Raw genomic sequence first — 13,362 nt, 5'->3', positions numbered from 1 at the left:
AATAACTCTGCCACCCGTCCCCAGGTGCATTTATGATTTTCTCCTGTTATGGAGCAGATGAATTTCAATGTTGATAAATGCAAAATAGGGCACATTGGAAGAGATAATATCAAATGCACATAAAATGATGGGGTCTAAATTAGCTGTTACCGCTCAAGAAAGAGATTTTGGAGTCACTGTGGATAGTTCTCTGGAAACATCCACTCAATCTGCAGCAGCAGTCAAAAAAGCAAACAGAATGTGGGGAATCATTAGGAAAGGGATAGACAATAAAACAGAAAATATCCTATTGCCTCTATATAAATCCATGGTATGTCCACATCTTGAATACTGTGTGCAGATCTGGTCGCCCCATCTCAAAAAAGATACATTGGAAAAGGTTCAGAGAAGGTCAGCAAAAATGATGAAGGATATGGAACAGCTTCCGTATGAGGCGAGATTAATAAGACTGAAGCTATGGCTGCACTCCGCAGCTTTTAGCCACACGACTGTGCCGCTACAGCCGTTCTGCTGACAGGCGCGCAGTGTAGCTGCTCTTTGTTGGCAGGAGAGAAGTGCCAGTGTAGACAAAGCCTGAGACTGTTCACCTTGGAGAAGAGACGACTAAGGGGGGATATGGTAGAGGTCTATAAAATCATGACTTGTGTGGCGAAAGTAAATAAGAAAGTGTTATTTCCTCCTCATAACACAAGAACTAGGAGTCATCCAGTGAAATGAATAGGCAGCAGGTTTAAAAGAAACAAAGGAAGTATTTCTTCACACAACACACAGTCAACCTGTGGAACCCCTTGCCAGGGGATGTTGTGAAGGCCAAGACACTAACAGGGTTCTAAAAAGAACTAGAGAAGTGCATGGAGGACAGGTCCATCAGTGGCTATTAGCCAGGATGAGTGGGATGGTGTTCCTAGCCTCTGTTTGCCAGAAGCTGGGAATGGGCGACAGGGGATGGGTCACTTGATGATTCTCTGTTCTGTTCATTCCCTCTGGGGCACCTGGCATTGGCCTCTGTCAGAAGACAGGATACCGGGCTAGATGGGCCTTTGGTCTGATCCAGTCTGGCCGTTCTTATGTTCTGTGTTCCTCCGTTACTGAGCCGCCCTCTCCCTGTTGCAGAAACAGACGGAAGCCGAGAGGCAGAAGATCGTCTGGGAGTCGCAGGAGCTGCGAGGGTTTCTGGAGGAGCAGGAGCAGCGGCTGCTGTCCCGGCTGGAGAAGCTAGAGAGAGCCATTGTCCAGAGAAGGGATGAGGGCGTCTGCAGCCTGTCCTGGCAGATTTCCCTGCTCAGCGGGAGAGGAGGAGAGAAGGGGCAGCAGCCGCTGAGCCAACCCCTGCAGGTCAGGCTGTCATTGCAATGATCATACGCAGCGTTTCTCTAGGCGCTTCTGAGCCCTAGACCCCAAAGCACTTTACAGAGTGGGGTCAGGGGCATTATCCCTATGGGACAAATGGGGAAAGTGAGGCAGAGGGAGGGGCAGAGCCCTGCCCAAGGTCACCCAGTGAGTCTGGCAGCGGCGCCAGGGATGGGCCCTGGGAGTCCTGTATGCTGCAGCCCCAAGACCTTCTCTCCTGGAAATGTCTCTCTGCATTTGCACTTGGAGGGTGAAATCCCCTCTCCCACCATGCTGAGGTCCCGAGCCAGGCCCAAGGCCCCTGTCACTGCAGGTTAATGGGTTTAGTGGGGCCAGGGGCCTTCTGGGTCTCTCAGCACTGGGGGGAATTTGATTCTCAATGCAGAGAAATATCTTCTGCCTGTAAAGTGCCCGGGGAGAAGATTTCCACAGTGGGACCTGCCCGCAGGGATTGCTGGGGCTGCGTAGGGGAAAGTCCCTGGTAGGGGGGCAGCACCTCTGGGAATGGAAACCTGAAATTCCCCTACTGCCCGAGGCCTCAATGGTGACCCCTGCAGAGCAGGAGGCCTCCCCACCCAGGGACACTCCCCCTGACGGCCTCCTCTTTCTCTCCTTTTTAGGGTGCTGGGAGCACTGGGGGCAGGTAAGTCCTGGGCTCCATTTCGCTCCCCCTCATGGGCTGCTAGGTTTGATAACTGCACTGAATAGGAAGCTGCCCCCTGGCAGGAAGCGAGAGAGAAATGGGGAAAGGAGGGTGGGAAAGGCAGGGAAACACAGGGAAGAACCAGCAGGGCCCTACAGGGGTGTCCAGGAAGGGGCTGTTTTCCTCCTGAGTGACACTGAACGTGACAGGCAAAGACTTGGCAAAATACTAAGAACTAAAATTTATTTCCCATACTAAGGGCAGATTCCCCCCTTGTTCTTCGTACGTGGGTGTCCCATGGAGAGCAGTGGGTGTTCTGCTGCGAATGGAGCATGGCACAGAGTCTTAAACCGATGCCCTGGCCACTGGCCGTAACGGACGGTGCAATGTGGCCCTCTCTGCCAAAGGAGCTGGACGCCCCAGGGTTACTGTTTCAGCTGAAGGGTTGGGGGGTTTTGGCATTAAAGGGCCCACGTTCATTCCCTGCTGGAGCCCTGGGCTCTGTCTGTGGCCACTGTCAGCATGTAGGACCTGCCCACTCTCTGGTCTGTGTCTCCTCCCTTTCCACATAATCCCCGTGCTGGTGCCCCTTGTTCCTGCCGTAAACCAGCGTAGGGGGTGGCTCTGCCCCCCCCCCCCCGAACCAGAGCGTCCCTGAGAAAGCCCCTGAACAATGTCTCCGTTCCTTGCTCGAGTGTCTCCCCACTTCCCGTCTCTCTGGGGAGCACAGGGCTGAGGTGACTCACCCTGACATTGACTATCTCAGGCTACAAAGCTCAGATCCAGGTTTTGTGAAGTTTGGGGGTTGCTGGGCTCAGGGTCTGGGGCTCAGGCCTATTTCTCACCCCTCCTTTCCCCAGCAGGGAGGACAGGACATTTCGGAAGCCAGAGGCGTCGTTTGCGGAGCTGGAGAAGAGACTCAGCGATTTCTCTCTGCAAAGTGCCCTGCTGCAGGAGGTGCTGCTGGGATTCAAAGGTGAGTTGGAGTCTGGGGGTGGTGTCTCCTCTGGTCAGAGCAACCCTGACCCTGGGAAGGAGTCGGGGACTCTAGTGATGTCACTGATCCTGGGCTCCATCTCACAGCCCAGCTCAGCGAGTCGCCCTTCCCCATGGAGCAGCCCTGTCTGCAGCGGCTGCGTTATCGGCCTCTGATCTCTGTCACCATCTCGTCGTTAACAGCAGTTCCATTAATAAGCAATGGGGATTTCTCCATTAATGTGAGGGCCTGAATTCTCACCTCTCCCATCTTCTCCTTCCCCTAGAGACGCTGCGACGGAAGCTGGGGAGCGACACAGGTACGTGTCTATCTCTGACTGGCCGTGGGGAGATTTCAGCCCAATAACCATGTTAACGACAGGGGATTGCAGCCTCCAGCAGCTAGAAGCTGAGGGTATGGCTACACTGGCGATTTGCAGCGCTGGAAAGCCTCCACCAGCGCTGCAATTAGTAAGTGGCCACACCTGCAGGGCACTTCCAGCGCTGCAACTCCCTGGCTGCAGCGCTGGCCGTACACCTCACTCGGCATGGGGAATAAGGATTCCAGCGCTGGTGCTGCAGCGCTGGTCATCAAGTGTGGCCACACACCAGCGCTGTGATTGGCCTCCAGGGAATAAGGTGTATCCCAGAATGCTTTTATAAATTACTCTCTTTGTTTTGTTATGCAGCCTCTCTTTGTTTTGTTGTGAACGAGCTCCGATCGGAGCTCCGTTCTGTACCTGGCTGTAAACAATCAAATGAGAGGCAGGCAGGGAGAGTGAATGAAACAGAACGGAGCCGATTGGAGCTCCGTTTGAACTGCTTATCTATAAAAACAAACACTGATCACAGCAAACAGGAGCTATCTGTACCTGGCTGTGAACGATCAAATGAGAGGCAGGGAAACAGTGTTGGATGCAGGCTGTTAGGGTTTGCAAACATTTTGTGATTTTTCCAATCTCTCTCTTCCCCGCTCCCTGTCACAGTACACCACAGGGAGTGAGTGAAACGGGGGAGTCCGTGTTGGAGGCAGGCTGTTTGCAATTAGAGTTAAGACTAAGGGCTCATGAACATTTTGTGATTTTTCCAATCCAGGAAGCTAACACACAGTGTTGGCTCCAAAAATCCACTCTCTCTATCTTCCCCGCTCCCTGTCACAGTACACCACCCTCCACCCCCCTCTTTTGAAAAGCACGTTGGTGCACTTGAATGCTGGGATAGCTGCCCATAATGCAGCACTCCCAACAGCGCTGCAAATGCTGCAAATGTGGCCACACACCAGCGCTGGTAGCTGTGAGTGTGGCCACACACCAGCGCTGCTCCTACACAGCTGGATGACCAGCGCTGCAAACTACCAGCGCTGTAAACCGTAAGTGTAGCCATACCCTGTGTAACAATGGGAAGCGATGTTACTTTGTTCTTGCACCACTATATTTTCAACTGACTTGTCTCTTAAATATTTTAGCTCAGGGATCAGCAACCTTTGGCACGCGGCTCACCAGGGTAAGCACCCTGGCAGGCTGGGACAGTTTGTTTACCTGCGATGTTGGCAGGTTTGCCCGATCGCGGCTCCCACTAGCCACAGTTTGTCACTCCAGACCAATGGAGGCAGCGGGAAGTGGCAGCAGCACATCCTTCAGCCTGCGCCGCTTCCTGCATCTCCCATTGGCCTGCGACGGCAGACCGCGGCCAGTGGGAGCTGCAATCGGCCGACCCGTGGACATGGCAGGTAAAGAAACTGGCCCGGCCCACCAGGGTATGTGGATTGGAGTTTCCCCAAGGTCCTTTAAGTGTTTCTTGATTGGGCACTTGATTTGCAAATTCCTTTCTGAAGAAGCTGATCTAATGCTTTACTAAGGCTACTTCAGAATCAAAACACACTGATGTACAAGAACGTAGCCAATATTCCTAACTTTGACTGCAAAAATGATACACCCACACAGGTAGTATCATCATCAGGAGCAAATTATAACCTTTTCATAGACACCTTACACGACAACCGTTGTACAACATTTGCTGCAAATATAACAGTGGTTGCACCAATGAACTATACAGTCACAGGTTATATTAATAACATCACAGCCAGGGCTGGTGTTAGGGGGTAGCAAACAGGGCAACTTCCTGGGGCCCCAGACCCCCACAAAGCTACATTGCTTCAGCCCTGGGGGTGGGGCTCAGGGGCCCAGACTTCAGCCCCATGCGCTGGGACTGCAGCTTTCTGCCCTGGGCCTCAGCGAGTCTAATGCCGGCCTTGCTTGGCAGCCCCCTGAAAGCTGCTCATGGCCCCCCAGGGGGCCCCAGACTCATGGTTGAGAACCCTGCCTTACCCCATGAGTCACAACAACGTTCAGGTTACTGCCAGGCCCGAAGGACCAGTCACTTCCTTAGGTCAAATGACGCTTGGATCTCCCAGCAAAGACAACACTTGTAGCCAGTCCTGTCATAACCTGTATTAAGATTTATTTGAAAGAAATGAGAGTTGTTTACAAAGTTAAAGCAGTGTGACAAAGCTCTGTCCTTGTCTCCATGGGCCCTGCATTTCCTGGTGGATTTTCGCTAGCCTCAGAGGCTCACTGTGACCCTCCACGTAGCCCTTCTCTCTAGGGACAAGGGTCACAGCCCACTGAGCCATTTTCATCATAAGCCAGCGAGGGAGGGGTGGCAAAGCTCCCCTCCCTTGAACAGTCTCTGTTGTCTCCCAGTCTCAGTGATTAATCAGGGAGCAAAGGGGGGAGCCCAGGACCCTCCTCTACTCTAGGCTCCAGCCCAGGGACCCTAATAGTATCAGCTGTGGTATCTGACCTTTTAGAAACAGGACACATACAATTCCCTGTTCTACTTCCCCACAGCAGCCCCACTTCCTCAGGCTCCACTTCACCCTTACCTCAGGGCCTCCTTCCTTGTGCCTGATCTGGTGTGTACTGATCAGTCGCTCCCACAGCTCCTGTTCTGCACACCCACCTGCCTAACTGGGAGCTCTTTAACTAGTTTCAGCCAGCCCCTGATTGGCTTCAGGGGTTCCAATCAACCTAGCTGTCTCCACAGATTTGTGGAAGGATGTTAATTGGCCCCAGGTGTCTTGATTAACCTGGAGAAACTGTCATTTGGTTACCATGGTAACAGGGATTTGTTTAGCCTGGGGCTAACATACCTGTTTCTCACTACTTTCCTATAGCCAGCTGGCCTTGCCCTGTCACAGCAGCTAATCATCCAGATGCAGACAAATTACAGTCTTAAATTTCAAAGGTAATAGAAGCTTCTATAATAAGCAAGCTCTGCATATTCTTTAGGACTAACCCCGGCTAAGCAGCTGGGGATCTCATGCTTATGCCTAGGAACTTTGCCCCCCAGAGTCCAAGCAGCATACAGATAATCAGTTCCTTCTGTATGAGGTTTTTCATCCCCTTCCTGCCATGTGCTCTGAGCTGGAAACTCAGCTAATGGGAAGTCAAGAGCACAACAGTCTTTTGTCCTTAACATGCCGTAATAGTCTCTCTGGTGTGGATGGACCTTTCCTGCCAGGCAGGGTGTAATGCATTCGGCTGTCAATCAGCACTTCACCTAGGTAAAGTCTCTCTCCTGTGTGGTGATTTACAGAGCCACAGAGGCTCACAATACAACTAGTCAGATATTAACCCAGGCAGCAACTCACAAGCACTCAATAAAGTCTAAACATGTTCTTAGAATCCTAATACCTGTTTTAACAATACTAACACAGTTGAGTCAGACCGATTCCACTGTGTGTTTGTCCATGTTCAACTAAGACATAGAGGCTTGTGTAAGAGCTAACACCTCGTCTGCCAGTGTCACAGGCAGGCTGGGCAGGGATGGTGTCTCTAGCCTCTGTTTGCCAGAAGCTGGGAATGGGTGACAGGGGATGGATCATTTGATGGTTACCTGTTCTGTTCATTCCCTCTGGGGCACCTGGCATTGGCCACTGAGCTAGATGGACCATTGCTCTGATGCAGTGGGCCCTTCTTATGTTCACAGTCTGTATGAGGAGTATCTACTCATTTGGACTCACTGGGGAGCCACAGAAATGAACAAGATGTGCTGCGGCAAGAAGGCCCAGTCTCAGCACCCCCAGGGTCACACTTCCCAAAAGCTAAAACTAGGCCCAGCCCATGAAGGGGGCATTGCCAGGAGAGACTGGATAAAGGCTGGAGCATCCAACAACTTAGTTAACCTGAGAGAGCTGCCTTGGGGACAGTGACAGGGAGAATCCCCAGAGTGACTCCTTTGATTCTGCTCTTCTCTGGCCTTTGGTTCTTACAATCATAGAACTGGAAGGGTCCTCTAGAGCAGCGGTCCCCAACCTTTTTGGCACTAGGGACCGGTTTCGTAGAAAAAATAATTTCCGCGGACCTGCCCCCTATCTGACCCCCACCCACTTCCTGCCCCCCCGACTGCCCGCCCCCCTCAGAATCCCCGACCCATCCTGCTCCTTGTCCCCTCACCATCCCCCAGAGACCCCCACCACCCTGGGACCCCACCCCTACTCTCTGTCCCCTGACTGCCCCAACCCCTATCCCCCACCCCCGCTGAGTCCTGACAGACCCCCCCCGGAACACCCACAATCCAACCCCCCCGCATTCCCTGACCGCTCCCCCAACCTCCGCCCCCTCTCTGTGCCCTGACTGTCCCCAGGACTCCCTGCCCCTTAGCCAACCCCCCTGGCCCCAGCCTCTTACCCCCGGCTCCCTCCTCACCCGGAGCCTCAGCGCCTCGCCCGACAGCTGCAGCGTGTCTCCGGCGGGGCCTGAGCTCCATCCTGCTCCGAGCCACGTGGGGAGGGGGCGGGGCTGGGAGCTCCAACGCCGAGCGGAGGCAGCTGAGCTTAGCCCGGAGCTTGCACCCCCGCCCCCCCACCACGCGGCTCTGAGGGGGCGGGGCTTAGGGGGCCCTGCCGGAGACACGCCTCTTGATGTGCTAGGGGTCGGTTCGCGGCCCGGTTCCTAGCAGGGGATTGGGGACCCCTGCTCTAGAGGTCATCTAGGCCAGTCCCCTGCCCTCAAGGCAGGGACTCAGTATTATCTAGACAATCTCTGACAGGTGTTTGTCCAGCCTGCTCTTAAATATCCCCAGTGATGGAGATTCCACAACCTCCCTGGGCAATTTATTCCAGTGCTTAACCACTCTGACAGTTAGGAAGTTTTTTTCCTAATCTCCATCCTAAACTGCCTTAAATCCATTGCTTCTTGTCCTATGGTCATGTCCCCTCTGAGTCTTCCCCAGTTTTTTTCAATCTTCCCTCATAGGTGATGTTTTTCTAGATCTTTAATCATTTTTGTTGCCCTTCTCTGGACTTTCTCCAATTTGGTCCACATTCTTTCTTGAAATGTGGCCCCTAGAACTGGACACATTACTCCAGTTGAGACCTAATCAGCGTGGAGTAGAGCGGAAGAATTTCTTCTCATGTCTTGCTTACAATACTCCTGCTAATACTTCCCAAAATGGATACTTGCTTTTTTGCAACACTGTTGACTCCTATTTCGCTTGTGATCCACTACGACCCCCAGATCCCTTTCCGCAGTGCTCCTTCCTAAGCCGTCATTTCCCATTTTGTATGTGTGCCACTGAGTGTTCCTTCCTAAATGAAGTACTTTGGATTTGTCCTTATTGAATTTCATCCTATTTACTTCAGACCATTTCTCCAGTTTGTCCAGATGATTTTGAATTTCAATTCTATCCTCCAAAGTCCTTGCAACCCCTCCCAGTTTGGTATCGCCCGCAAACTTGATAAGTATAAGAGAGAGACTCTGCTCCTGGGAGGGTTTCACCATGTGTCAGAGGGCTACACCCTGGTGGGAGGGGGCTAGGCCTGTACTGGGATAAGGTCACTCTGTGCTTCACAGTGTGGCAGAACCTAGAATGTCCATTAGCAGGGAACAATGCTGGGGGGAATCGACATGTGGAAAGGACAGAAACCCTGTCTGAATTCTCTCACATTGGCCTTTCTCGCCCTAGCAGGCTACAGAATAACGTCCACGTTTCTCCCCAAATCATCCCCTCCTCCCAGGGGGAAGGAAATGGCTGCAATGGAGCTGGCTCAGGTAAGGGATTCTCAGGGAGCTGGTGGTGGGTTCTGCTTGGAGGGAGAGAAGCAGTAAATGTACAGGAGGGTGGGAGCCAGTGATGAGCTGCCAAAATATTAACAACAGGTTCCCTTGTCCTCACCTCACGAGGGGGTCATGCCCCTTCCAACCCCCCATGCTCCTTGACACCCCCCCGGGGACACCGACCCATCCCCCCGTCCCCTGACTGCCTCCTGCCACCCCATCAAACCCCTCCTCTCATTCTTGATGCCCCCCTGGAACCTCTGCCCCATCCAACCACCCCTTCTCTCTGTCCCTGACTGCCCCCCCCCACCGCCTCCACCCCCGGCGCCTTCCGGACTGCCCCCGGGACCGTTGCCCCCATTCAGCCCCCTTGCTACCCTGCCCTCTGACTGCCCCGACCCCTATCCAGCCCCCCACAACCTCACAGGGGGAGGAGAAGAAGGGTGGAGCTTTCAGAGGAGAAGGGGAGGTGAGCTGGGGCCGGGGGCCGGGTGGACAGCTGCCTGAGCATTTGTTAAATTTAAAAGCTTTTTTAGAACCAGTTGTCCTGGAACAACCGGTTCTAAAAAGGCTTCTAAATTTAACAACCCGTTCATGCGACCCAGCTGGAGCTCACCACTGGTGGGAGCTGCTAGAGATGGTGGGAGGCAGGAAATATCCATGGGTGGAGAAAGGGAGGGGACGGGATGTGACAAACCTGCTGACACTAGTGTAGTTTAGGGTGTGATGGGTAGTCACCCCCAGGGGGCAGTCTGGGAACTGCTGTGCCCATAACCCAGGGGTCCCCAACCCCCGGGCCGCGGACCGGTACCAGTCCGCGGCCTGCTAGGAACCGGGCCGCGAACCGACCCCTAGCACATCAAGCGGCGTGTCTCCGGCAGGGCCCCTAAGCTCCGCCCCCTCAGAGCCGCGTGGTGAGGGGGCGGGGCTGCAAGCTCCGGGCTGAGCTCAGCTGCCTCCGCTCGGCGTGGAGCTCCCAGCCCCGCCCCCTCCCCACGTGGCTCGGAGCAGGATGGAGCTCAGGCCCCGCCGGAGACACGCTGCAGCTGTCGGGCGAGGCGCTGAGGCTCCGGGTGAGGAGGAAGCCGGGGGTAAGAGGCTGGGGCCAGGGGGGTTGGCTAAGGGGCAGGGAGTCCTGGGGACAGTCAGGGCACAGAGAGGGGGCGGAGGTTGGGGGGAGCGGTCAGGGAATGCAGGGGGGTTGGATTGGGGGTGGTCCGGGGGGGGTCTGTCAGGACTCAGCGGGGGTGGGGGATAGGGTGTTGGGCAGTCAGGGACAGAGAGTAGGGGTGGGGTCCCAGGGTGGTGGGGGTCTCTGGGGATGGTGAAGGGACAAGGAGCAGGATGAGTCGGGGATTCTGAGGGGGGCGGGCAGTCGGGGGGGCAGGAAGTGGGTGGGGGTCAGATAGGGGGCAGGTCCGCGGAAATGATTTTTTCTACGAAACCGGTCCCTAGTGCCAAAAAGGTTGGGGACCGCTGCTCTAACCCTCAAGCTGGGCTGGCCCTTTCACACTGATTTGCTGGACATTTAGCCAGCCTCTCCAGGGCCTGTTATCACCCAACACGACAGCAGGTGGGCGGCCATGCACCCAACTAAGCTACCTGAGTGCCTTTACCTCATCCACTCAAGGAGAGAGAGAAGACAACAGCCAATTTCCCAGCAATAAGTGTTAGCAAACAGATCAAAGCAGATTACTTATATAACCAAAAAACTCAAACTACGCTAAGCCTAACATACTATCTGGATAGAATTTGAATTAGCAATTTCTCACCCAGACTGATGATAGTCCCACCAAGTTTCCATACACAAGCTAGAAAATCCCATTACCACTGGGACCAGCACTTCCCCCACTTCAGTCTTTGTTGCTCAGGTGTTGCCAGGAGTTCTCTTGTGGTGGGGAATGAGGCCAAGAGATGATGGCACACCCCACCTTAAGTAGCTTTTCCATAGGGCAGGAACCATTTGTTCTCAAACTCAGTTCCCAATCCCGGTTTGTGGAAAAATATAGGTACCAAAAATGAAGTTCATTGTCCATGTGGTCTGGTCACATGCCCTAGAGTGCCCTGCTGAGTCATAGTAGCCATGATTCATAGGCTGGCTGAAACATTCAGAGGAGGGCTAAGCTCTTCCACATCCCATTGTCTTTGTTGATGAGCCATGAACACTGTCCCATGGCTTCTTCATTGTTGTACCCTGAAAGCTTCGTTGTGGGAGTTACCCAGAGTAAGAGCTCATTTGAAAGAACAGATACCAGATTCAATATCCATAGCTTTCAGATACAAACATGGATCCATGCACACAGGTAGGTTAATCGTAATCAGCAAATCAAAACTTTTCCAATGACACCCGGCACGTGACTCATCTTGTACAAAAATGCCTCATGTCCTAATCATATTATAATCCTGGCCCACTATGCAGAATATGGGCTGAAGTGTCAGATAGTTCTTAATGTCAAGGCACAGGTGTTGGGAAATAGGCACTTTGCCCTCGTTTGTGGAACAGGAAATAACCGCCCTAGCCATGGCTGGGAAAACTTCCCCAGACTCCCAGTGCTGGAGCCTGAACCTACTAGACACTTCATTAGTTACCCCCACCAAACCCGGATCTTTGAGGCAACTTGCAAACGTTATCGTTGATGATTTTATATTCTCTCTCCAGGTCATGGATAAGAATGTTAAATAGCACAGTGCCAAGATCCAATCCTTATGGGAACCCCCTAGAAAGAAATCCACTCAACCATTGGTTCCCTATTTTAAAAATCCCAGTTTAAAATCTATTTAAATGTATGCCGTGTGTATTTTGTACATTCTAGCTCAAAATAATTGTGCTGAAGCAACTAAAATGCCTACGTATATTACATGCAGTACTATTAGCAGCAACCAAACTTTTGATTCCAGTATGGATATCCACTTAGTTTGATAGAAACTATTGTGTCTAAACCTTTATATAAATGGATAATAATTAACATTACTCTCCGTTATTTATTAATGAAATCCAGTATCAGCTACTCAATTCTTTTGGCCCCAGTATCGATTTCAGACTGACAACACTTGATAATTAGCTGCGTCATCACTTTTAATACTTTATAAAATATTGGCACAGCATTAGCTTTATTCCAGTCTTCTGGAAATTCCCCCAAGTGTTCCAAGTCCTAATTAAAATTAACAGTCCCAACCCACGCTCCTCCAGCAGGTCTTTCAAAACACTAGTTCTTCTTTCGAGTGTTTGCTCCTATACATTCCAGTTAGGTGTGTGCGCCGGCGCGTGCACGGCGCTTCGGAAGATTTTTACCCTACCAACACAGGCGGGCCCGCTGGGCGCCCCCTGGAGATGGCGCTGCTTTAGCGCAGGATAAATACCCCAGCCGGCCCGTCCGCTCCTCAGTTCCCTGTCCTTTCCTCCGCCCGTGACGGCCGTATGGAACAGTGGAGCGCAGCTTATGAAGACCTCCACTTCCCTAGCTACTCCGAGTATCTCTCGTTCTGTTTATAGTTGTAGTTTAACTTTCTTTGTTTGTAGCATAGTATAGTGTATTTATTTTACAGGATTTCGGGGTTTATCCCCTTTCCCCTCACCCCGGTGCGGGAACCAATGCCCGGTCCACAGGGTATTCTAATGCTCGGACTTTCGCCGGCCACAAGCCGGCTGCCAGCAAAGAGAACTTCTCCTAAGTGCCTCGAGAGGATCTTACCTACACAGATAAGTGCCTAGCATTTTGTGAGGCCTTTAATCCGTGAACAAAGGGGAGCGGGGCTTTCGTTTTAAAAACAGTCTCCTGAGGGAGGCAGCTCTTGCTCCTCCGCTCTCCTGCGCAGAGCGCTAGTTAGTATTCAAGGCGCGCCTCCCTTCGGCACCCCACGTGAACGCCGTTACCGGGCCAAGGCCTCCTGGCACGACCCGTCGCTGGCTCCGACGTAACCCGCGGCATGGATCCCTCTCCTGGAAGGATGAAGAGGCACAATATCCTTGCTGCGTCCGAAAGAAAAGGAAAAAAAAAAAAAAAAAAGGCAAAGGAAAAAAAAAGAGCCGCCGCCGCCCTCTGCAGCTGAGCGCTATGCTCAGAGTCGGATCGTCCGGATCACCGGTGTCAGCCACGGCACCGACAATATCCACACCATAAACTCCGGCCAGAGCAAGAGCCGTCAAGTCCGGTGCTGGAAAAGCTCCCCGGTACGGACCGTGGTCGAGCTCGCTCAGAAGCTGCGTCCGAGATGCCTGCTCCGGCAGCCGAGCGCTATGCTCATATACTCTCGATCGCCCGGCCACCGATGTCTGGTCTGCCGCGGCACCGACAATATCCGCACCATTAACTCCCGGCCAGGCAACAGCCGTTC

At 53.0% G+C, this 13,362-nt stretch overlaps 1 long non-coding RNA gene across 2 annotated transcripts; it reads left to right on the top strand.

Annotated features, from left to right (window-relative positions):
* The first annotated feature begins 1,296 nt into the window (after positions 1-1,296).
* On the top strand, positions 1,297-8,954 carry LOC123357658. Of its 2 annotated transcripts, none has more exons than XR_006575585.1 (5): positions 1,297-1,335; positions 1,971-1,993; positions 2,857-2,969; positions 3,256-3,288; positions 8,939-8,954. It is a non-coding gene; the product is annotated as an uncharacterized LOC123357658 (long non-coding RNA). The 2 variants fall into 2 exon arrangements; XR_006575586.1 differs by having other exon boundaries at positions 8,936-8,953.
* Positions 8,955-13,362: the final 4,408 nt, after the last annotated feature.

Source organism: Mauremys mutica, unplaced genomic scaffold, assembly GCF_020497125.1.
Source record: "Mauremys mutica isolate MM-2020 ecotype Southern unplaced genomic scaffold, ASM2049712v1 000900F_np12_obj, whole genome shotgun sequence".
In the NCBI taxonomy this organism is placed as follows: Eukaryota; Metazoa; Chordata; order Testudines; family Geoemydidae; genus Mauremys; species Mauremys mutica.
Note: the sequence above shows the minus strand (reverse complement) of the source record. Positions and strands in the feature narration are given on the sequence as shown.